The following is a 24,266-nucleotide window of genomic DNA, read 5'->3' as shown; positions in this document are numbered from 1 at the left end:
ACTCACTCCACTTTTACGTCAGCAACAAATTTAACAGGAATCCGGAACACAGAAGATGATCTGCATGAAGAAAAGGAGCAAAATTATGTCCCTAGAAAAATTAATTTCGAAGAATGTTATGCAAGTTACAGTACACACAAATACTCCTACGCTGTTGTAACTACAGTACAGTGCAAAACATTGCGTAGAGTAAACGATTTTGAAAAGAAAATTCGTACAATTTCCCTCCTTGATATGTGACAAATAAGTGAATTGTAAAGGAGATAAACATAGGAATACTGTGTATTAGATATAACAATACAAGAATTTAAAGTTGGAGTAAAAATACAAAAATGCCGTATAACTTATCAATTAGTGTAATAGTCTATTGTTCTATTGTACAATATACAGTAAACAAACATCTATTGTGCAGGAGTGCACGTACTGCGTAAATACGTTCATAAATTTATACCTTTATGCATGATACGTGACAAATTTTATGTAGCCTAGTGAGTTTTGTGTAATCCGGAAACTTGCCCAATTTGGAAAATTAATTTAGTCCCATGTGATTCCGTTTTGAGCGATTTCTACAGTGTATCTGTTGTCCTGGAAGAACCCTAAAAGCGAAGAAATGAAATGAAATAAAACAGGTACAGTGACGAAGCTAATAGTGGGAAGTAAAGAGGTAATGTTCTTCTTTTGTTCGTTTGCAGAAGAGCCATCTTACATGGGAAGCTTTGCGTTACTTGATGTAAAATTATTTATTGGTCAAAGAAGATTGGCTTTCAGAGATTGATCTCAGAAAATTGGAGGTCCACATAATGGAAATTTCCTCGGAATATTAGTGTTCTTCAGTCACTACGATTCACTTATCGCAAATACATTAGCAGGTCAGAGACGCACAAGAGCTGGAAAGCGTTACAAGTGCGTTATCTGTCAAATGATTTCTAGTTGTGCCCATTACGTCAGGACTGTCATCTTGAAACAGAGGGGAAATGAGAAGTATTAGCCGACCGAAGTGGCCGTGCGGTTAAAGGCGCTGCAGTCTGGAACCGCAAGACCGCTACGGTCGCAGGTTCGAATCCTGCCTCGGGCATGGATGTTTGTGATGTCCTTAGGTTAGTTAGGTTTAACTAGTTCTAAGTTCTAGGGGACTAATGACCTCAGCAGTTGAGTCCCATAGTGCTCAGAGCCATTTGAACCATTTTTGAGAAGTATTACTCAATTATTGTTGATGCAGCTCCTGATTCAAATGATGCGGAACAGGCGACATTCATCCCGCGTTATATTTGTTTCAGTAAGGAAATTTACGAGTAGATTGTAACCAGAAAACAGGAGTTGCTATTGCAAGTGAGTGCTGTCACGAAGCAGATACGTTTCTCGGAGTGGTTCAGCTTTTATGCGAGCTGTTCAGCTGCTGTCCACGACGATGGGACACTCTGAAACAGCGAGCTGGGACTTGTCCGTACTCCACGTCTGGCATGCTCGGCTTGAAGCTGTGGCGCCGGCTGCAGCTGACGTGGCTGAGGCTGCCGTTGCTGCTGGAACCCCGGAAAGTCGAGTTGAATCTGTCAGCTGAAACACACTCTGTGGCAGAGGGTTCTTTAGGTTCCGGAAGATCTTTCAAGTGATTAATCGTGACATCGAGTTGGGTAAAGTTGATGGCACAAGCTGACTGCAGACTCAAATTACTACGAGCTCGAAATACTACCACGGGCATTGAGACACGACGCCTTGACTGCTTATTACGTAACTTTTAATTGGGACACCATTCTCCCCGAATCTAAAGTTGTTGCCAGCGCAATTAATACCGGTCCTAAATTTCGGAGGTACACACTAAGAACAGAAACTCATCTCGTGATGAAGCCAGGTACGAAGTGACTGATGTAAATTCAGAAGATTTATTCACGATAAAAGGTTTTTATACCATAATTGACAGTCTAGTATATAACTTGAAAACCCAATGTGAAACAGTGAAGATTACAGATGAAGCATTTGGGTTTTTATATAAATACACAAAGGTGAGTGACGATCAGTTCACCGAGGCGTGCAAGTTATTTATCAATGAATACCATAACGATATCAGGACAGATGTAAAGGAAGAAGTTAAATATTTGAAAACTATCAGAGTGCCAACTGCTTATACTTCCTTTGAAACAATTAGACCTCTCGAATAAGTTGCACGAGCTTAAAATTCCAAGTTCATTTCCGAATGTATGTGTAGCTGTGCGCATCTCGTACCCCCTTCCATGGCTGTAGCTGAAGCATTAAGGTCTGTGAGCACTCTGGCTCGTGTTAAAGACTGTGTCAGACCCACCACACACCAGCAACGTCTCTCAGATCTGGGGACCGCGCCAACTGAACATACTTTGGCAAGGCCGCTAGACTTTGATAGGGTGATTCAAATATGTGCTGAACGAAAGGCTCGCAAACCGCCACTGACAGTGTTACAGGCGAGTGCGCTACAGTGAGCTACCTGCTGCACAACACACTGCGAGTGCGCTGATGTCTGTCTGTTTACTAAAATGTGTGGGCACGCCAGGGAACGAGCGGGCACACAGCACTCCACACGGCAGCCGTACTGGCACCACACATTTCCTCAATGTGTAATACTCAGCCTCTTGTTGTAAAGTGAAGCCAAAGTAAATTATAGCAATCTAAGAAATAAAATTAAATGAGGCGTACGTACGTATTACAGTAATTCGTTACTGTGTAGCTGCTCAAGTCAAAGTCGGAAGTTCATCAGCCGTATCAGCTTTATCTGTTGCCGTGCAGGTTTCCGTCGAGCTGCCGTCCAATTCCCTAGCTGTGGTGTTCTTTGATTCCTGAGTCTTCTTCACTACTTTCCAAATCAGTATCTATCACTACTGATTCAGTCTCGTTCCCCACGAAAGAGTCACGGCGCTGGTGTTCTTTCTCGATATACTCGTATTTAACGTTGGCACACTCACTCGTCATTCGCCTGATGGGTGTGGATGAGTAGGATATCGGAGACGTGGATTACGACAACTTTCGTTTCTCTACAGTCCACTTTATTTTAATTCTAATAGAACGTTAGGCAAGGTGTATCGTGACAGCTACTTATAGTTTTCTGAAATAACAGACGGCGCGGAAGTAAACATTTTTCTTAATAAAGCAATGTCCAGTAATGCATCGATTGGAACTTGTACTGGGACGAATGAAACTGTACGTCGTAATAAAAGTGCTGGAAGGTCTTCTCCTGCAGAAAAAGTGTGGAGTTCAGAGCGCGATCTTGGCGACGGAGAGTCACGCATGTGTGCTGCAAACTGCTTTCTTGCTGCGAAATTATTGTACACAGAAGGAAAAAGTCCCAACGCCGAGAAGGAGTTGTGCAACATAAAACCAAAGTTAGTGCGAGTGTATATACATTTGAAAGATGACGTGTGTTCAAATTTCACGCCAGTCGCATAAGTAGCGCCACAATGAGGATGTGACTCAGGTTTTGTTTAGTGTCGTCCATACAAGAGGTGGTGGGTCGATGTCAGACAAGAATACTTTTAAGGTGATAACACATGAGTGAGTTTGTACGAGGTCTCGTCAGAGGACGGCGAGAAGCTGCGATGCTGCAGAAAAGCGTGGCGGGGATGTAGCCACTGTGCGTGACTGACGGCTGGCAGCGGTGGCCACGGTTGAAGGAAAGGCGGCGCTCCGGGCGGCCGTATTAGACTGACCGTTCGGCGTGCGGCTGTGCTGACTCGCACTGCAGCTGCAGCAATAATCTGAGCAGCAGCTGGCGCTGAGGAGAGGCGCAGGCCCGTGAGGTGGCGCAGGGGGGCTCACGCCGAATTCCTCACGGCAGCGTCAGTCACGGCGACAGTCATCGCAAGCTGGATCGCAGTTTCAATACGCAGTTTGCTGAGGAACTTTGGCTCTGGCAGAGATGGCGACTACTTCTGCTGTGTTAATAGATGTATGTTCAGAATCGGATTCCGATTCTGAGTTTGAGTTCGAAACGGTGTGTTACATCGTATTGATGAAACAAAAAGCAGAAAAAGTGCGTACATGAAAAGAAAACTAGGTCATGGGGATTTCACTTTAACTTAGGAATTTGATGATGAAAAATTCACGAACTATTTTAGATTAAACCGTGATCAATTCCAAGAAGTGCATGGTTTCATCAAGAATGAAATTGACAGACAGGGATGCAACGCTACAAGGCCCATTGGAACCAAGGAGAAACTAGATGGGTTTTTAAGGTAAGCTATTATGATGAACATGTATCTCTATATATAAAAACGTTTTGTCGGTTTGTGCATAGGCACTAACCTCCGACCCATTGCGTTGAAATTTTGACACAACGTTACATTCTAATACAGGATGCTTTTTAGGTACCTATTTCTTTAATATATTATATATAACCTATATACATGTAATTTTTGACGACTTTTCGTACCTATGTTCCCCCATTATAAAATTTGTATATATAGAAATGTACTCGGACGATAGTTTCGATTCTATATTGATATCAAAGACGTGGTTAAATCCATCTATTCCGTTTTCACTGGTAGATATGGAGGGCTACACGCTAGTAAGGAATGATATTGTAAGGAACCTAGGCATTTACTACAGAGTTTTAACAATGTCAGTGTAGAATGTTAACAACGAATTACAATGCAACTTACCATTTCGTGTGTCCGTTTCCTTGGCCACTTCCTCCCACTTCTCAACTTTCTTTAGTGTTTAATAAAAATTATACCCATCGTGTATTTCATGTCAGCGTGTATTGCTTGTATATCTCCGATATTCCTCGAGTTGTGCTGCGTCTCCAGTGACAGCAGACTTGGGTTGGGGGCGGCGCCAGCGGCGGCCCTCAGTGGCGCAGCTCGGGGGAGCAGCGGCGCTCTGGCGGCCACAGCTGTCGCCTCGTTCCGGCAGATGGCGACGACGCCCAACTCTGCAGGGCGTCACAGAAACGCGTGGCCAAACTTTCAGGAAGCTTTCCTCACACGTTGGCCTGGAAACGCTTCAAGTCAGAGCTCAGTTTATAGAGCTTTTCAACACATTAATTATTCCAAACACTCGCAAAAAGAACACACTGCCACAGTATGAAGCACTCTCCTAAATTAAGTGTTCAAAATGCCCAACGTGAACAGGAATACATGCATCAACCCGCTGTCGCGCGCAATCCCTGCACCGCTGACGTTGCCCCAGACAACTGCAAATTGTTTCACAGCTGTGCACAGTACGTTCACGGAGACTCTGTACGTCTCGTACCGGGGTGCCGTACAGAAGAGCTTTCCAATGCCCCCACAGCTGAAAGACTTGTGGGGGTACGTCTGGAGATCGTGTAGGCCAAGGAACCGGTCCACCTGTATATATCCGCCTGTCACGGAATATGTTGTTTAGAAGTCGGAAGTTAGCATGTGGTGCGTCTTATTTGGCGCTGACTTACTTATATCCGTCATTATTAAAAAGGGAACAATTGTGACATCCACCACCCTGGAGAGGATGCACGCTGATACGGAGGCACAAGGAGTGCCGAACGACAGTTTCTCTGGCCGTCGTACATCGCACTGATGAGGTGACGAATTTCTCATAAATACAATTGCTACAGATATTGTGAGACAATCCCTCCAAAATACACTGAAGCGCAAAAGAAACTGGTACACGGATGCGTATTCAAATACAGCGATATGCAAACAGGCAGAATACGGCGCAGCTGTCGGTAACGCCTATATAAGACAACAAATACCTGGTGCAGTTGTTAGATCTGTTACTGCTGCCACAATGGCAGGTTATCAAGATTTAAGTGAGTTAGGACGTGGTGTCGTAGTCGGCGCACAATCGATGAGACACAGCATCTCCGAGATAGCGATGAAGTGCAGTTTTTTCCCTACGACCCTTTCGCGAGTGTACCGTGAATATCAGGAATGCAGTAAAACATTAAATCTCCGACATCACTGCATCCGGCAAAAGATTCTGCAAGAACAGGACCGACGACGATTGAACAGAATCGTTCATCGTGACAGAAGTGCAACCGCCCGGGAAATTGCTGCAGATTTCAAAACTAGGTAATCAACAAGTGTCAGTGTGTGAACCATTCAACGGAACACCATGGATATGCGCTTTTGGGGCCGAAGAACCACGCGTGTACCCTTGATGACTGCACGACACAAAACTTTATGCCTCACCTGGGCCCGTCAACACCGACATTTGACTGTTGAAGGCTGGAAGAGACGTTTGTACATGTCGGCAGGAGCCTGTGCAAGCTGATGGAGGTTCTGTAATACCGTGGGGGGGGGGGGGGGTGTCCTGATGGAGTAATATGGGACCCCTGATACGTCCACATACGACCCTGACACGTCTGTAAGCACCCTGTCTGATCACCTGCACCCACTCGTGTCCATGGTGCATTCCGACGGACTTGGCCAATTCCATAAGGACAATGCGGCACCCCACACGCCCAGAATTGCTACAGAGCGACTCTTCTGAGTTTAAGCACTTCCACTTCCACTCCCCAGACATGATCATTATTGAACCTATCAGGGATGCCTTGCGACGTGCTGTTCACAGGGGGTCGCCACCTCCTCGTACTCTTACGGATTTACGGACAGCCCTGCAGGATTAACGGTGTCAATTCCCTCCAGCACTACTTAGGACGTTAGTCCACGGCACGTCGTGTTGCGGCACTTCTGCGTGCTCTGAGCCACCCTATACGATGTTACGTAGGAATACAACTTTCTTTGACACTTCAGTTTTGGTGTCAGGACAAAATTAAAACTAGGATCTTGACACAGGATACTAGAACGCCAGGTTTGACTCGCAAATGGCCAGTCCTGCCGTAGCAACAAAACCGGCACGAAACTTTGTAGCAGATTAAAACTGTCTACCGGACGGAGACTCGAACTCGGGACCTTTGCCTTTTGCGGGCAAGTGCTCTACTAACTGAGCTCCCGAAGCACGACACGCCCCGTTCTCACAGCTTTACTTCTGCCAGTATCGCGTCTCCTATCTTCCAAACTTTACAGAAGCGCACACTCCGCTGCAGAGTGAAAATCTCATTCTGGAAACGTCCTCCAGGCTGTGGCTAAGCCACGTCTCCACAATATCCTTACTTTCAGGAGTGCTAGTTCTGCAAGGTTCGCAGGAGAGCTTGTGTAAAGTTTGGAAGGTAGGAGACGAGGTACTTGCACAAGTAAAGCTGTGAGGACGGGACGTGAGTCGTGCTTGGGTAGCTCAGTTGGCAGAGCACTTGCCCGCAAAAGGCAAAGGTCCCGAGTTCGAGTCTCGGTCCGGCACACAGTTTTAATCTGCCAGGAAGTTTCATATCAGCGCACACTCCGCTGCAGAGTGAAAATCTCATTCTGAAAACCGGCACTGTTCCCTCAAAACCGAGAGGCGGCCCCGGACGTGGGCAGGCGTGGCAGGCCGCCAGCCGGTGTCGCCCTGGACGAGTGGGTCTGCGGGTGCGCCTCCGGCGGGCGGTTTCTGCCAACTCTGGCACAGCCAGCAGCGCAGCCCGGCGGTCTGCCCCGCCGACACACACAGAGGCCGCCAGCAACGCGGGGAGAGGCCTGTGAAGCGGCCTGGCCGTCGCGGAGCGGGGGAAACTTAAGAGGCGGACCGTGTGCGACCGTGGGGCCCTCTGCCGCTCTCACTCACTGCCCTCGCCTCCTTCCGGGAAGGTCCCAGACTTGCCCTGTCTCGGCCGAGTGCAGCCGCCGCTTAAAAGCGACCGAAACGCAGACTGAGGAAAAAAAAACATCCGTCCCCTCACAGATGAAATTCCCCACACCTGCAGGTAATCCGAGGTACGTCACCGATTCTTGCCTCGTATTCCGTAACGGAGCTACAATAACAAATATAACACAGTGGTAATGTAGGAAGTAATCAGACAGATGTGTTAGCTGGCACCAACTTCGTAAAATACTGCCAAAAGACGCTTCTCACAAAGAGGTCTCAATAATTGTTTCAAAAATATCCAACGACAATCTGTTGTCATTTATCGGGGAAGTACTTGCGCAACAACACTGGCTTACTTATGTCTCTACAAACCTTTGTTTATTGTGAATGGTCCAAATGTGTGTGAAATCTTATGGGACTTAACTGCTAAGGTCATCAGTCCCTAAGCTTACAACTACTTAAACTAAATTATCCTAAGGACAAACACACACACAGCCATGCCAGAGGGAGGACTCGAACCTCCGCCGGGACCAGCCGCACAGTCCATGACTGCAGCGCCTTAGACCGCTCGGCTAATCCCGGGCATTGTGAATGGTCTGAGTGTGACCGAATGTTTATTACATTTCTATATCGAATATTGTTGTAAGATACACTGAAAATCCAAACTGGTAACACGCAGAAGAACCGCAGCATTGACTCGACTAATGTCTCAAGTAGTGCTTGAGGGAACTGAAATCATTGAAACATCCCCTTTGAACAATTTATATAGTACTGTGCTTAACCTGACACACAATATTTTTGTTAGCGCAACGCAATCTGACTTTCAAAATTCCCTACAAAAGAATGGCCCTGACTAACATTAAACTATACCTTTCACAAATCACTTACCTCACAAAAATCTTCGCTGCTCAAGCTACTGCAATACAGCAAGCGCCACTACCGCCAGCTAAATAAAAGATTCAAACTACTAAAGGCACTAACTACTGATAGGGATGGTTAGCAAATGAAAGATATTAACAGAGAACAAACAATGTATTTACCTTGATATCATCATATATAAATATAGCAGTTCATGACAAATTTCAAAACTTCGCCATCTCTCTCCCCACATCCACCACTGCTGGCGGCTCACCTCCAACTGCGCAACGCTACGCGCTGTTCACAGCCAGCTGCCTAACACTACAATGGCGAGTATTACAACAATGCAAAGCCGCCACAGACTGCACACAGCACAGCCAGTGATTTTCATACAGAGGTGGCGTTACCATAAAAAAAACCTAAACAGCCTACTTACATAGAGAAAACATAAACAGCCTACTTACATAGAGAAAACATAAACAGCCTACTTACATAGAGAAAACATGAACAGCCTACTTACATAGAGAAAACATAAACAGCCTACTTACATAAAGAAAACATAAACAGCCTACTTACATAGCCCCCATGCTCCCCACAAAAATTTTTTACAAATGGTGTTGGGCACTGGCCAATACAGATTTGACAAAAATTTTTCACAATTACAGTAACAAAGATATAAAATGCACACACTTATTAATATTATGTTGGTCAAAAGATCAAAATTTCTCACAGTCCATAAAGACAGTCCACATTGTTCATCACAGTAAAAATGCAGAGTTTTTCTCAAAGTCCAAGCAGTAGAAGAAAATGCACATAGAAGTAGTGGATTTCCATGCAGTCTTGAAGAAGTAGTGTTGACCTTCCAACGGAAAGACAGTGCTGACTCTCGACATGCAGACAGGTAATGGGCCACAACAGAGCAAACCCACAGCAGAGTCATTCGAAGTTTGGAAGAATATTGGTAGGTAGGTCATCACAGAGCAGACCCACTGGAGTCCTGGTAGAGATTGTGGTATTGGTGGGCCACCAGAGGTGCAGACCCACTGCAGTCCTTGTAGAAATAATGGCGTTGGTAGGTCATCATAGATGCAGACCCACTGTAGTCCTTGTAGAGATAATGGTATTGGTGGGCCACCAGAGGTGCAGACCCACTGTAGTCCTGGTAGAGACGGCCAGCAGCCATCCGTTGTGACTGTGCAGGTGCACAATCACCATCGAAGATTCTTGCAGAGAATATAGCAAGTCCATAAACCACCACTTGTGCACTCAGAAAGTTTTTCTTTTAATTGTCCTTAGAACCAGCAATGCTGTTATCCAGTCCCTTGCTGAATTACCAACACACGTGCAAACACTATCAGTCCCTACTTCTCACATATTGTCCATATACTATGACCAACAGAAACGTGTGCAGTGAAATGGAACTTACAAGTTAATAATATCATGAACTGGTGACAATTACAATTTTATAACAGAAGAATACAATGACAAAGGTACAAAATACATCATTAAAGAACATAACAATACAGATAACATTTGTAGTAAAACAGGCGTTACAAAAGAATAGAAATAGACATATACGTCAGTGTTACAGGAATTATGACATGAGTACATACATAAAAGATCACAATAACTTTTGAAACATCAACTTCACACATTAGCATTAACACAAAACAGAGTAAATAATGTCTAAACATCTTTACAAAGTAAATAACATATTATTAATGCCAATTATATTCGAGGATAACAGTATTCCTCATCATAGTGAATGTAGCTTAATATTAAAAGAAGAAAAAATTCTATGAAACTACACAGAGACAGGAAGAAAACAAATACTCAAGGGTACACAAACACATAGTGGGATAACACAAAAGGAAAGGACAGGGTTCGTTTTCAGTGTAACATTTGGTACTGCAGTCCATCCCAAAACTTCATTCTATAGATCTTTCGTCTTATTTCAACCTTTGCTTCCACCAAAAAAATCTTATCCAAGCATGCTTTCTGTATTCTGTTCATATTTCTTTCAAAATAATTATTTCTGATTGTACAATACTCATTTGGGCCCAAATCCTTTTTATATAACTTCGCAATGCATTCTTTACCTATTCTCCATAGTCAGTTTCTCATATAGTCTACCCCCTCTTAAGCTAACTTAAATCTACTGAGCTCAGATGCTAAACTAAGGGACGAGGCAATGCAGCAGCACAAAACAATTAACACAAACATCAATGACAAAAATACAAATGCCAAAGCAATTGCAATATTACAACTCATATAGGGCACTGTGCAGCAAAAAAAAAAAAAATAAATCTGGCTTAGCAGAGTAACACAAATTAAAGTTCAGTAGCACTACGCCTGGCAAACAGCAGCTTATATCGAAACATGACATAGCTCCAGTAGAAAAAATAGTACACTAAAGATAACAATGCAGATAAGGCAAATGTATAATCACATCTTAATGTCTAAGTAATTAAAGTGGTGCACCACAAGAAGTTATTCTACCAAAAAGTTACCAATTACTTGAAAAGAAAATTATGAATGCAGTTACTAGTTCCTTCTTATTGTTCTTTCCTTTCCAAGTGCTCCTTTTTTTAAAGAATGTGGATCATAAAATAATTATTTAATAGATCTGTTGACAGAAAGTGTTCACATTAGCAAATGCATTTTATTTTATAAAAGCAATGCTGCAACACAGCTGGAAAACAGATGTCAAATGAAATAAGCAACTATGAAAAGCAAAGCATAAAAATATCATTCAGTAGTCATGTGACATTTCGTAAGTTAGTAGAAATTCTCTCAACTCTCATAGAAAGACGCTTGTCATAATCAGGTGTGCAGATGTAAAAATATTTCTTGTCATTTTATTAGGCATTTCAGTAAATATCGTAAATTAAGAGCTAGTGTAATCATATGTTTTCAAGTTCGACCGTGTCGTTTTTGCGATGCTTTCTCTAAAGGAATGACAATGGCCAGGATAATGGCCGTCCCTTTCTTTTTTTTTTTCTTCCTGTGCTCTGAAAGGCACGCGCTAATGACTTTTTCTCCAGGCGTCTGACACAGCTGGGTGCCCGCGACGCATTACGTGCAGGTGGTCACTTAACTTTCGTACGGAAATATTTACGACAGCAATTTTCGCTAAAGTGACAGTCTCACATAAAAATACTTCACAGGTCAAGAATTAGCGTTGCAAATCTGTAGAAACAAAATCCTATGAATATAACAGTGTCCAAAAAATGTTCAGTGGCATTGTGATACATTCACACATGATTCACACATGTCATAACTCTTAAAGTACGATTCTTGGTTTCCAACATCCTTTTCCACAAGTCAAGAGTCCCTAAACACTACTCATTATTCCTTACCTCATTATACATAAACATATTCGTCGACACTTCTTCAATATTTCATCATGAGAAATACGTAGCATAATAAACATTCCTCAACAACATAATACACATCGTCGTCGTAATAATAACATCATAACACTTCAGTCAAATCTCAAAATCGTCGTAACTTCCTCCAATAATTAAAAAAATTCTCTGCTCATGTCAAAAGTGTCATCTGCCTCAAACGTACTTTAAAAATCATGAATCCATACCAAATACATCATTCAAAGCTCTCATAGTATCACAATGGTTCCAAAAAAAAATATGAACAGTTTACAAAGTACAGACAAAATACAGTTTCATAAGTGTGAAGTTATCCAACTGTAATTGCGTAAACATCTGTCACTGATGTAGTAAAAAGAATGTTTGTTTCTCTGTCAAATAATCAGATAGCTGTGTAATTCTGTGTTAGAGAAATATGGTACCGACGTGTAAAGTTGTATAAGCAAATACCATATTAGCTAGGGTTCCTTGTGGTTGCCACACACATGGTACACAAAGTAAGCGTGTACCCCCCTGAGGATAAACGTAATTATACCCTCAGGTGTTACAAATTACAGCAATGGAATGAAATGTATCACGGAAAACTTTCTTTGTAATTAAAAAATCTTTGAAAATAAGTGTTTTAAGTATAAGATTAATCACTCAAATGCGTGTCCTGTAGCGCTAAATGCGCGTCTTGCTGTAAGATAATCTCTGTGGAAGTGTCGTAGTTATTGTCCTCTGAAAGCTAAGTTCTGCAGAACCCAATGTACTTACCTCATGATAAACAAAAGTGAAATGCTTTATGTATAGATATCGTAGTTATTGCGCTTATTGCCATGATGAAGAAAGTACTGTGCTGTAACGTATTGTTGTGCTACGGAAAAGGCAGTCTCATTGTAGCTATACCACAAAAGTTACTACTAAAACATGTTTTGATTTCCAGAAGAATTCAGAAAACTGTGCAGATATAAAACAGATACACCGCAAAAGCAACATTGTAAATTGTCACTCATTAGTAGCGTCGTGATAAAATCGTGTAGCTGTTACATAAACTAACCACTCTGTCGTCTGGTATCTCACAGGAAGTACTTTAAACCCAGAATGTATTTTCAAGTAAACCAAAATGTTGCATTAAAATCTCATTAGCAGTACTGGTAAATGTTCTAAGTATGTAAGCCTTATAGTCATTCCATAATCGTGCAACTAACAAGCAAGAATGTACACACACAATAACACTGTGACGTCTGTTCACTATAACAATGCATTCGTAATTTCTGTTTAAAAATGTTCTCTAGGTTCTAGACTGGATATTTAACTTCAAACATTGTTGCATGTTAACAGTTTCTTAAGTCTAACAAAGCATACTAGAAATGTGAAGTGAAAAGTTTTATGGCAAAGACAAAGTTAAAAAGCAGATTATCTTTCAATAAACGGTTTTACATGTGAAATGTGGTGTAAACCTTTACTCTTCCTAGTACGCAGAGTTTCAACTTCAACGCAATTATCATGTGGTATACGTCGGTAAAGAATACTGGAATTTTTCACAAGGTTAGCGTCTATGTTATTTTTCTCTGAGCCAGCCGGCGCAGGTGGCTGCCTGCGGTGCGGGTCATTGTCTGTTCCTTTGTTGGCGCGCGTCGTTATTGGGATTAGGAGACCTAACTTCTACAAATTCGCCTTGCCGAGAGCGCCCAGCTCTGTTAGAATGCCGCCAGTTCTGATGAAATTCACGTCTGTCGTTTTGTCGGTAGTTTACATAGTTTCTTGTTTGTCGGTCATGTGGTGGAGAATTTCTCCCAGAATCGTAGCTGCGTGGTGGACCGTTGCGTCTTAAGTTATTCTGTCTCCCTTGATAATAATTATTTTTGTTCCCATATTGTCTGTTTCTATGGTTGTCTCTGTCACATTCATTACTACGGAAATGCGATCTTTCTCTGTAACTATTATTACTCTGCCAGTGGTTGTCGTACGGGTGGTGTCTATTTTAGTCACGATTTGCGTTGTAAGAATAGCCTTGTCGTGTCCACTTATTATTTCTTTCATCGCGGAATTGCGACGGATGTGATCTGTAATTGTTGTGCTCCTGCGTTCCGCGATTGTCAGTGTCAATTTCCAGTTCTTGTAAGAGTCCTTGAAATGCTTCAATGTCGTCTTTGCAACGTCCTGCCAAAATAATATGTCGTAAATGTTCAGGCAGTTTGATTAAGCAAATGCGGATGAGTTCTGAGGGGCTGTATGGGTTTGACAGGTATTGATTCTTGTGCAACATGTCTTCAAAATATTTCACAAGACTGGAAAATTCAGATTGTTCGAAGTGTTTCATCATTATGATGTTATGTTTTACACGGTCTTGTGTAGCTTGAGACCAATATGCTGAGAGGAAGGCATGGTAAAATTCACCCTCACTGTGGCAATCGTGAATGACCGATCGCATTCTTACAGCTGGTTCATTCTCTAAGTAGCCACACATAAATTCTAATCTGTGTTCTAACGACCAGTTGGGAGGAAAACAATGAGAGAATTGATGGAGCCATGCTTGTGGATGAATGTCGTTGCCAGAATTCTTAAATGTTTTGAATTTACGTGTAGTAATGAACAGCTTATAGTCAAAATCATCATGTCGGCGAGTCGCATATCGGTCATTGTTAGGTCGTGTCGGCCGTTCCATCTCAAAATTCGGTGCACATTGCCAATTTCTTTCATAACTTCCGAAATGCCCTGTGTTATTATTTTGTGTCTGTTCCGTATTTGTATGTCCCTCTTCCCGTATTGGGGCGCGAGTGTCCTCAGAAATACGTAATTCTTGTACTACTTGTGCCAACTGATCTTGCACTTCCCGGATTTCTCTTTTGTACTGTGTATTGATTTGATTTTGATTTTGTTTGAATTTTCTAATTTGTTCACACTCTTCAGTGTCCATGAAAGCTACAGGTGTTGTGTCATTCAGATCATCATCTACCTTTGTAGATAAGTTAGTGAACTGATCTGAAAGTTCGGCTACTTTATCCGATAGTGAAATCATTTCCTCTCTATGTTTTTCTGAACCAAGTTTCAGAGTGTCCATTTGTGTTGCAATCGTGTCTACTGTGACCTTTAAGTTTTCCTGAGTTTTTGCAAGTTGCATAACCGTATCGGTAGATGCAACTGAGTCAAATTTTGCTTGCAAGGTCTCATGATTTTCATGAACGATAGTTTGCAGTTCTTTTATAGCTGCTTCGTGATTCTGTAGTGCATTTTCATGACGCGAAAAAATAGGTTGGAAATGCTCACAAATTTGTGTTTTTACGTCATTACAGACTTTTTGACATTTCGATTCAATGTGATGTAACTCAGCAGTTAAATCCTCACGTGTTCGTTCAAGAGTTTGCTCCAATGAGTCTAACTTTTTAAGATTTTGTTCCATTGTGTCTAACTTTTGAAGCTTTTGCTGTGTTTGTCTCTGATTTTGTTCCATTGTGTCTAACTTTTTGAGATTTTGTTCCACTGTGTCTAACTTTTTAAGATTTTGTCCCATTTGTCTCTGATTTTGTTCCATTTGTTGCATTAATTGCAATAATAATGTATTAGTGTCTGGAATCTGTTTCTCTACGCTTTTCGGCAGTGCATTTGCACCGGCAACATTCACATTTTGACAAGCAGAAAATGCGTCTTGACTTATTTGAGAAAACGGTGATAACCCAAAACCTGAATCTACAGTATTTGCGAAATTGTGTCCTGTCATTTCGGATTCCTGAGGCGAGCTGTTGCCGACCGATCGATCGATAATGCTTCCCTCTTCACTAATTGTTTCACTGTCCGTGCCATTGTTTGCCGCCCGCTCCATTTCCCTATGCACGATTACCAAATTACTACTTTGAACATCAGTTAATTCATTACTCTGCGGCGCTAAGACACTGCCTTCGTCTTCACTGTCATTTCTCAGTTTACTTTGGAGCCTAGTATTACGTTTTTCACACGCCATTATTGTCACAGTATTTCACACGACAACACAGAAAAACACAATTTGAAGAGCAAAATAAAATAACGTAGCAATGGAAATAATGTCTAGTTAATTGCAGCTGCGAAATACTTGGTGCAAGTCTACATGCATGCCACAACTGTTTTACTCTACAACAATGAAAAACTACAACTACAAAGGAGATTCTCTCTACAATTACGCGCTAGCAATAAACAAAAGCTACACTAAATACACAAACTACAAGAAAAAAATCAGAAGATTCCAGTGAGGTATCCTCGGCTAAGGGTCGACATATGAAACATCCCCTTTGAACAATTTATATAGTACTGTGCTTAACCTGACACACAATATTTTTGTTAGCGCAACGCAATCTGACTTTCAAAATTCCCTACAAAAGAATGGCCCTGACTAACATTAAACTATACCTTTCACAAATCACTTACCTCACAAAAATCTTCGCTGCTCAAGCTACTGCAATACAGCAAGCGCCACTACCGCCAGCTAAATAAAAGATTCAAACTACTAAAGGCACTAACTACTGATAGGGATGGTTAGCAAATGAAAGATATTAACAGAGAACAAACAATGTATTTACCTTGATATCATCATATATAAATATAGCAGTTCATGACAAATTTCAAAACTTCGCCATCTCTCTCCCCACATCCACCACTGCTGGCGGCTCACCTCCAACTGCGCAACGCTACGCGCTGTTCACAGCCAGCTGCCTAACACTACAATGGCGAGTATTACAACAATGCAAAGCCGCCACAGACTGCACACAGCACAGCCAGTGATTTTCATACAGAGGTGGCGTTACCATAAAAAAAACCTAAACAGCCTACTTACATAGAGAAAACATAAACAGCCTACTTACATAGAGAAAACATAAACAGCCTACTTACATAGAGAAAACATGAACAGCCTACTTACATAGAGAAAACATAAACAGCCTACTTACATAAAGAAAACATAAACAGCCTACTTACATCATGAATCTGGCAAAAAATGATTCAAATTGCTCTCAGGACTATGGGACAACTTCTGACGTCATCAGTCACCTAGAACTTAGAACTACCTAAACCTGACTAACCTAAGAACACCACACACCACACACATTCATGCCCGAGGCAGGATTCGAACCTGCGACCGTAGCGGTCGCGCGATTCCAGACTGTAGCGTCTAGAACCGCTCGGCCACTCCGGCTGGCTGAATCTTGCAGGGCTGTCCATAAATCCTTAACAGTACGAGGGATTGAGATCTCTTCTGAACAGCACGTTGCAAGGCATCCAGCATATGCTCAGTAATGTTCGTGTCTGGTGAATTTGGTGGCCAGCGGAAGTGTTTAAACTCAGAAGAGTGCTCCTGGAGCCACTCTGTAGCAATTCCGGACGTGTGGGGTGCCGCATTGTGCTGCTGGAATTGACCAAGTCGGTGTTGACGGGCCCAGGCGAGGCGTAAATCATTGTGTCGTGCAGTCATCAGGGGTACTCGAGTGGGCTTTCGATTCTGAAAGCTCACATCGATGATGTTTCGTTCAATGGTTCGCACGTTGACAGTTGTTGCTGGCCCAGCATTGAAATCTGCAGCAATTTGCGGAAGCCTTGCAATTCTATCGCGTTGAACGATTCTTTTCAGTCGTCGTTGGTCCCGTTCTTGCAAAATCTTTTTTCCGGACTCATCCATGTCGGAGATTTGATGCTTTACTGGATTCCTGATTATCACGGTAAACTCGTGAAATGGTCGTACGGGAAAAGCCCCACTTCATCGCTACATCGGATATGCTGTGTCCCATCGCTCGTGCGCCATCTATAACACCACGTCCTAACTCACTTAGATCTTGATAACCTGCCGTTGTAGCGGCAGTAACCGATGTAACAACTCCGCCAGATACTTGTTTTCTTATACGGGCGTTGCCGACCGAAGCGCCGTATTGTACCCGTTTACATATCTCTATATTTGAATACACGTGCCTATACCAATTTCTTTGGCGCTACAGTGTATTACTTTAGTCGGGGAAGTGGCGAATTTGAGTCAAATAATGATGTATTTTTGTACATCTTTCGGCCAATCGAAGAGGGGACAGTTGCGGAGCACTGCGGGAGTCAAGTGGAGATCGGGACATTTCGAGCGAAGAGCTTAATGGAGCGAGTTCTGGAAGGAGAGAGACGTGGATGTGGTAACGAGCGGTATTCGATGATGCAGGTGTTTGATTCTGGGCGCTGTATGGCCCCTCCCATACTTAAACTTCTCAACGGACTTTATGTGTCGAGAGGTCTGAACGTGCTCCTGAGTAGGACTGCTGCTTTTTCCACTTGTTTCACGTAACTGAGGATAGACAGAGTATGAGTTACTATCCTTTGAATCGTGTGTGATAATCTGTAGATCATCATCTTGGACTCTGAACTGTTTTGAGCTGGTGAGTATATCCTGTATCGCTTATCTTTGATTACAGTTTAGTTCGTGGATGTGGCTATCATTATCGTAACGCTCTCAAAAAAAAAACAATACTGCATTTGATGAGGGTAATTTTTGTCTGTATTTCAAGTGCATATCGTTGGACCACTTCCCGTTTACCTGAGATGTTCTTTCTTGAATAACAGTTATTCAGTACAATTCTCTGTCGTCTACATCAATTACAGGCTTGAGAACAGTACCCTTGTTATTAAATTATTCGTTTAACTTTTACAAACGAGACGTGAATGTGTGAGTTTCTTGAGTCATCGTCAAAACAGTGCGTCGCACACATAGCACGTGCGTCTTCCGTCGTATGTCAGCCCGGCCCAACCCCCCCAAAAGAACGAGGCTTTGTAACCATTTCATACCGTAGGCGAAAGATTGTCTGTTGCATAAGAAACGACCAGACAGTAGCTGTAGTTTATTCGCCATCATCGAGGGAAGCGGATAAACTTGTGCCACGTAATAAGTTTTGCATAAAACGTATGTATCCAGTATTCGGACTTTCTGGAGCAGAGTAAGAGAATGCCTTTCATGCTCTAGTATCGCGCCCTGAATTTTTTCCGTATCAGACTTCAGGTTGAGCGTCGCCACTTTGAGTGGACAACGATCAATTATGATAACGAGAGACGTATGCCGATCCACCGCAGTAGCCCATGGAACAACTGCGTCATCAAAACCTCGCAAAGTAAGAAGCCTGCATTTACCTTCATTAAGTAGTGCACCTGAACTCCGACAATAATCTTCCCTTACAGCCTTCCGTCGAGGTATCTCTGCAGAATTGCGGAGTAGAACCATCACATCATCTACGTATGCACCAACACCTATAGTCCCTCCGGAAAGCGTCCAACCTTTCAACTGGGATGCTAAGCTCCGAAGTAGGGGCTCCAGAGACAACACAAAGTCATTGAAAGCGGGCTTCCTTGGGGCACTCCCCGACGGATATTTATGGGGGGTGTCAGTTGGCCATTAACAACCACCGACGCTGAAATACCTGTAAACAAAGTTGAGAGCACTCGCCGTGTGTCAGCAGTAAAACCAACTGCCTCCAGAATCCGAAGCAGGAGGTCGTGATTAACACTACCAAATGCCTTATGAATGCCTAGGAAATCAAGGACACGAGGGACGAACGTTACAGCAGCAACCGAAACCAGGTCACGACACTCGACTATAGGAGTAAGAATGGTACGACCAGATACGCAGCTTGATGTTTGGCAACGATCATCTCCATCAGAGCCGACATCCTCACTTCAGTCTTATAATCAAAGTAACAAAGTAATTGGGCGAAAGCTATCAGGGGAAGCCGGTCCAGGGCGTTTCTAGATTAAAACAATTTTTCGCATTTTGAACGAGGTCTGCACTACTCTACCTGTAACACTTCATTCAAAAGAGACTTAAAAATAGTACCCAATAGCGGCCAAAAGCGCACTTAAAAGTCCATCCAGACCTGGAAAAACACCGATCAGTGACATTTTAAGATACAAAAGTGGCATTCTGAAATCGTGTACTGGCAACGATGACCTCACCAAAAAGCGCGCTTTCCCCGACACAGCAGGCTTAAAAGTCGGCAGCCGAATGGTTCTGACGCGCTCGCAGCAATACCTCTCCAGTTTTCCAGTTTGTGGACTTCTGATCCGCGAAAAAGCACTCGGAATCGCCAAGGAGTTGGGTCTTAACGATTTTAAGTCATCTGTAGGGTGGCTTGACAAATTTAGGGTTAGACACATCATCTCTTCTCTAACCGTGTGTGGCGAGTCCAGTCCAGTGGACGAAAACACCGTGTCAGACTGGCAAAAAAGGATAACAGGAATTTGTGAGGGTTATGAAGAAAGAGGTGTTTTCAACTGTGACAAGATTGGTCTTTCCTTCAGAACTCCACAGAGTAAAACGTGGCTGCTAAAGGTGAAAACTGTTCAGGAAGTAAAATTTCAAAAGAACGACTCACTGCTCTACTGCGTGTTAATGAAACAGACGAATGTGATGAGCCTTTAATTACTGCTGACACCGCTAAGGGTACTGACTTGAGTAAACTGAACATGCTCTCGGATGATTTGAGCAATAACTGACTGACTGGTTGCTGGCATTTGATAGGAGGATGGACAGACAAAGAAGGTAAGCAATATTTTGGATAATGCCACTTCCCACTGAAATGCTGCACTAAAAAATATGAATACAATCTCCTTGCCGCCAAATCCAAGTCCACGTAGCCAGCCACTGGACCAGGGGATTGTTCAGAACTTCAAAGCGTTTTCCAGGCAGAAAGTGCTGAGACACATTTCGTCTCGAATGCACGGCGTTGAACCTGGATATGAACTTGGAAAATCTATTACCGTACTGGATGCAATTCTGTGAATTTCTTCAACCTTACAAACCAGTCTTACAAACCAGTCACTGAAAGACCTGAGTCGACAACATTCCATTGGAACTACTGACGGCCTTGGGAGAGCCAGTCCTGACAAAACTCTACCATCTGGTGAGCAAGATGTATGAGACAGGCGAAATACCCTCATACTTCAAGAAGAATATAATAATTCCAATCCCAAAGAAAGCAGGTGTCGACAGATGTGAAAATTACCGAACAATCAGTTTAATAAGCCACAGCTGCAAAATACTAACACGAATTCTTTACAGACGAATGGAAAAACTAGTAGAAGCCGACCTCGGGGAAGATCAGTTTGGATTCCGTAGAAATACTGGAACACGTGAGGCAATACTGACCTTACGAATTATCTTAGAAGAAAGATTAAGAAAAGGCAAACCTACGTTTCTAGCATTTGTAGACTTAGAGAAAGCTTTTGACAATGTTAACTCGAATACTCTCTTTCAAATTCTGAAGGTGGCAGGGGTAAAATACAGGGAGCGAAAGGCTATTTACAATTTGTACAGAAACCAGATGGCAGTTATAAGAGTCGAGGGACATGAAAGGGAAGCAGTGGTTGGGAAGGGAGTGAGACAGGGTTGTAGCCTCTCCCCGATGCTATTCAATCTGTATATTGAGCAAGCAGTGAAGGAAACAAAAGAAAAATTCGGAGTAGGTATTAAAATCCATGGAGAAGAAATAAAAACTTTGAGGTTCGCCGATGACATTGTAATTCTGTCAGAGACAGCAAAGGACTTGGAAGAGCAGTTGAACGGAATGGATGGTGTCTTGAAGGGAGGATATAAGATGAACATCAACAAAAGCAAAACGAGGATAATGGAATGTAGTCGAATTAAGTCGGGTGATGTTCAGGGTATTACATTAGTAAATGAGACACTTAAAGTAGTAAAGGAGTTTTGCTATTTGGGGAGTAGTAGAGAGGATATAAAATGTAGACTGGCAATGGCAAGGAAAGCGTTTCTCAAGAAGAGAAATTTGTTAATATCGAGTATAGATTTAAGTGTCAGGAAGTCATTTCTGAAAGTATTTGTATGGAGTGTAGCCATGTATGGAAGTGAAACATGGACGTTAAATAGTTTGGACAAGAAGAGAATAGAAGCTTTCGAAATGTGGTGCTACAGAAGAATGCTGAAGATTACATGGGTAGATCACATAACTAATGAGGAAGTATTGAATAGGATTGGGGAGAAGAGAAGTTTGTGGCGCAACTTGACCAGAAGAAGGGATCGGTTGGTAGGACATGTTCTGAGGCATCAAGGGATCACCAATTTTGTATTGGAGGGGAGCGTGGAGGGTAAAAATCGTAGAGGGAGACCAAGAGATGAATACACTAAGCAGTTTCAGAAGGATGTAGGTTGCAGTAGGTACTGGGAGATGAAGAAGCTTGCACAGGATAGATTAGCATGGAGAGCTGCATCAAACCAGTCTCAGGACTGAAGACCACAACAACAACAACAACAACAACATGTTTGATCCGATGTGGAGATTTTCGGATATTTCAATGTCTCCAGTAAAAATGAACACTCTGTATAGTTGGAACCATGAACGACTGCGGTCTATTTATGGCTCGTTCTACGCACCTGACGTCACGCATCCGCTCACAGCCAATGGGTGTTCAGCAGTTTTCTGAGCGGTCTGCTGTGAATGTCTTGGCGAGTGCGTTGTTGCAACTTGTCATGGCTGATGATGGTGGTAAACGACAAACTCTCCATAAACAGGTGAGGGACGTTATGCACAGGATACATGTTTTTTTCAAGCGCGGAGCAGAGAGCGGTGGACCTATCACAGACGTCGCCAGATCTCAGGAACGCACTGCAGAAGCGACAGGCGTTGGCTTGAGAACCGTTCAGCGGATTGCCAATGAAGGAAAATTATCCACTGAGACCGGTGGAAGCCCACTTTTCAGATCGCCAGGGAAATATCGCACTCGTGAGAGGGCTGTAACCAATTGAGATAATTTCGACAAAGATGTTGTAAGACGTGAAGTGCTCAACATGTACAAGCCGTGGAAAAAAATTGCTGGTTTGAAGAGCGCGCCGCAGCGAGTAGTGTAAAGCAGTCTCCGTCCTTTTCTAGCGGTGGCGCCGCTGTGGCAATCGTAGCTTTTGTGTCTCCCTCTGGTGGGAAAGGGGAAAAGTTGCCTGTTCATGTGGATTTAAAGGGCGCTATGAGCTCCAAGATGACGTGTCCGTCTTGAGCGTCGGCGCATGTGAGGTCGCCACGCGAGTCCAGTGGGCCGCGCCGTATAGCGAGGAGGGGTAGTGGCTTCGCAGCCGACACGAGACCAACAGGAGTCAACCCACGACGTCGGTCTGGCCGGTGCGAGCTGCTGGAGTGGCCGTACGGTTCAGGACGCTACAGTCTGGAACCGAGCGACCGCTACGGTCGCAGGTTCGAATACTGCCTCGGGCATGAATGTGTGTGATGTCCTTAGGTTAATTAGTTTAATGTAAAATGGAATGACCATATAAAATGAATCGTCGGTAAAGCAGATGCCAGACTGAGATTCATTGGAAGAATCCTAAGAAAATGCAGTCCGAAAACAAAGGAAGTAGGTTACAGATGGTTCAAATGGCTCTGAGCACTACGGGATTTAACATCTCAGGTCATCAGTCCCCTAGAACTTAGAACTACTGAAACCTAGCTAACCTAAGGACATCACACACATCCATGCCCGAGGTAGGATTCGAACCTGCAACCGTAGCAGCCGCGCGGTTCCGGACTGAAGCGCCTAGAACCGCTTGGCCACCGAGGGCCGGCGAAGTAGGTTACAGTACACTTGTTCGCCCACTGCTTGAATACTGCTAACTGGTGTGGGATCCGTACCAGATAGCGTTGATAGAAGATATAGAGAAGATCCAACGGAGAGCAGCGCTCTTCGTTACAGGATCATTTAGTAATCGCGAAAGCGTTACGGAGATGATAGATAAACTCATTAGCTCGGTACGGGCTTTTGTTGAAGTTTCGAGAACATACCTTCACCAAGGAGTCAAATGGCTCTGAGCACTATGGGACTTAACATCTCAGGTCATCAGTCCCCTAGACAAAACTACTTAAACCTAACTAACCTAAGGACATCACACACATCCATGCCCGATGCAGGATTCGAACTTGAGACCGTAGCGGTCGCGCGGTTCCAGACTGAAGCGCGTAGATCCTCTCGGCCAATCTGGCCAGCTCACCAAGGAGTCAAGCAGACCATGAGGATAAAATCAGAGAGATTAGAGCCCACACAGAGGCATACCGACAATCTTTCTTTCCGTGAACAATACGAGCCTGGAATAGAAGGGAGAACCGATAGAGGTACTCAAGGTGCCCTCCCCCACACACCGTCAGGTGGCTTGCGGAGTATGGATGTAGATATAGATGTAGACATAACCGTGTCTGTATTTTTCCATTTAATAAAACATTAAGCGAAATTCTTTTGGTTGAATGCATACAAAAAATAACTCCCTGTCCAATGCAACAGTCATATACCTTCATACCGATAGCTTCAGACCGCATGAAATAACGTTGTTCACATTAAGTTACATTTTTGGAAGCCTTTTTGGGGCTTGGTTTTGATAAGAGTGTAGATATAGGTTGCGCACCTATTTCTCACACAGCTTCTTGGTATGCACTA

The sequence above is a fragment of the Schistocerca piceifrons genome, unplaced genomic scaffold, assembly GCF_021461385.2.
Source record: "Schistocerca piceifrons isolate TAMUIC-IGC-003096 unplaced genomic scaffold, iqSchPice1.1 HiC_scaffold_1870, whole genome shotgun sequence".
In the NCBI taxonomy this organism is placed as follows: domain Eukaryota; kingdom Metazoa; phylum Arthropoda; class Insecta; order Orthoptera; family Acrididae; genus Schistocerca; species Schistocerca piceifrons.
This window is presented reverse-complemented; position numbering follows the sequence as displayed.